Source organism: Uranotaenia lowii, chromosome 2 (genome assembly GCF_029784155.1).
Source record: "Uranotaenia lowii strain MFRU-FL chromosome 2, ASM2978415v1, whole genome shotgun sequence".
NCBI lineage: Eukaryota > Metazoa > Arthropoda > Insecta > Diptera > Culicidae > Uranotaenia > Uranotaenia lowii.
The window spans coordinates 382532217-382535043 of NC_073692.1; positions in this window are offsets into that span (position 1 = coordinate 382532217).

Genomic DNA, 2827 nt, shown 5'->3' on the forward strand with positions numbered 1-2827 from the left:
CAAATTTTCGAAGGAGGTAACCATAAACCTGTAGATACCTGCCTTCGTTTGCCAACCCATTTCCCAAGCTGGAAGACACGAAGGAGGGTCCAAGTACTAGCACGGGCAGACAGGTCCTGTTCCACGGCAAGGTCCTGTTCCACGGCACGCCTCATCGCAAATATCAGACCTCATTTTGTTGATCTCCAGAGCATACATTACACGTACTTTTACAGGCTAATTTCGCTCCGCCGCCGATTTGAATCCGTTTGGATGCCCGAATGATTGCGTCACATTCCAAAGCTTGTGTTAAAAGCTTCCTGGAGTGCCGGAAATATCTTGAGTGTGTATTTAGAAAAATGCCAGGAATCTAAATAATTTCTGCAAATTTATGACAAATTTAAAGTTTAACTTTCACTGAAAAAGCCGAAATTGCTCATGAAAACTCTATTCACATCACAACGGTTCTCAGTGAGACCAAGTTTTGCCATTCATGGAACCCTGTGTCTCATAACCGATTTAATTCGGGATTTCGGATGTTGGTTTCCAACTCCCAAGCAGAGAGCTCGTCTAACTTAATCTTCTAGTTTTCGTTGCCAAAATTAGAACGGATCCTATAAGTGGCCCTTTCTTTCAGAATAATTCAGGCTACAATTTTAATCCCCGGCTTCAAAAACCAAAATGGCGTGCAGCTTCAATTGAATCATAATTGTCTCAAAGATGATGATGACGATTGGGTGGGGGGGCACTTGACAGAAAATTTAATTTTATCACCTGGCAAAGGGGCCGACGTGACTTCTCTACACCTGAAGGTAGACATCTGTCGGCAGAACTAATGGAACGGCTCTTAGGTTGGTGAAGGCAGCTGCTGTCCTTTTCTTCGACGATTGCTTGGGGAAAGGGGGGATGATGCGATGAAGGATTAAAATTTCTAATCCCAGCACGTATTGGCAGTGTCGTTTGAGAAGTCTTTTCGAAATTTCATTCCATGTCCACTACTGTTAGCTCATTAGCACTCAGACTCGGGGCCAAGCTGTCTCCAATGGGAGTAAAACTAATTTGAGCCAACTGGTGTGATATAAAACAAGATAAAATCTTTTTTGAAAGCTGTTTAATTAAGGTGTGAACCAATCCATCAAATGGAATTTCAATAAACAAAGAACCGTTTCAAGGACTCTACATTTGAAAGCAAGTGAAAATTTCGAAGTATTATCATCAACTTTATGATCAACTTTAAGTCAGTTTCGCGTTACTTTTGAGTCAATTTGGATTCAACTTTGAATAAATTTAGAGTAAATTGAAAAAACCTTCAGTTAATTCTAAGATCATTTGAAAAACTGTTAATTTTACCACATTTGACACTTTTAAAATTTTGTCAATTTTGTCAATTTTGTCAATTTTGTCAATTTTGTCAATTTTGTCAATTTTGCCAATTTTGTCAATTTTGTCAATTTTGTCAATTTTGTCAATTTTTTCAATTTTGTCAATTTTGTCAATTTTGTCAATTTTGTCAATTTTGTCAATTTGGGCAATTTGGTGAATTTAGTCAATTTTGTCAATTGTGTCAATTGTGTCAATTTTGTCAATTTTGTCAATTTTGTCAATTTTGTCAATTTTGTCAATTTTGTCAATTTTGTCAATTTTGTCAATTTTGTCAATTTTGTCAATTTTGTCAATTTTGTCAATTTTGTCAATTTTGTCAATTTTGTCAATTTTGTCAATTTTGTCAATTTTGTCAATTTTGCCAATTTTGTCAATTTTGTCAATTTTGTCAATTTTGTCAATTTTTTTAATTTTGTCAATTTTGTCAATTTTGTCAATTTGGTCAATTTGGTCAATTTTGTCAATTTTGTCAATTTTGTCAATTTTGTCAATTCTGTCAATTTTGTCAATTTTGTCAATTTTGTCAATTTTGTCAATTTTGTCAATTTTGTCAATTTTGTCAATTTTGTCAATTTTGTCAATTTTGTCAATTTTGTCAATTTTGTCAATTTTGTCAATTTTGTCAATTTTGTCAATTTTGTCAATTTTGTCAATTTTGTCAATTTTGTCAATTTTGTCAATTTTGTCAATTTTGTCAATTTTGTCAATTTTGTCAATTTTGTCAATTTTGTCAGTTTTGTCAATTTTGTCAATTTTGTCAATTTTGTCAATTTTGTCAATTTTGTCAATTTTGTCAATTTTGTCAATTTTGTCAATTTTGTTAATTTTGTCAATTTTGTAAATTTTGTCAATTTTGTCAATTTTTTCATTTTTGTTAATTTTGTCAATTTTGTCAATTTTGTCAATTTTGTCAATTTTGTCAATTTTGTCAATTTTGTCAATTTTGACAATTTTGACAATTTTGACAATTTTGACAATTTTGACAATTTTGACAATTTTGACAATTTTGACAATTTTGACAATTTTGTCAATTTTGACACTTTTGACAATTTTGACAATTTTGACAATTTTGAAAATTTTGACAATTTTGACAATTTTGACAATTTTGACAATTTTGACAATTTTGACAATTTTGACAATTTTGACAATTTTGACAATTTTAACAATTTTGAAAATTTTGACAATTTTGACAATTTTGACAATTTTGACAATTTTGACAATTTTGACAATTTTGACAATTTTGACAATTTTGACAATTTTGACAATTTTGACAATTTTGACAATTTTGACAATTTTGACAATTTTGACAATTTTGACAATTTTGACAATTTTGACAATTTTGACAATTTTTACAATTTTTACAATTTTGACAATTTTGACAATTTTGTCAACTTTGACAATTTTGAAAATTTTGACAGTTTAGACAGTTTTGTAAATGTTGACAATTTTGGCAATTTTGACAATT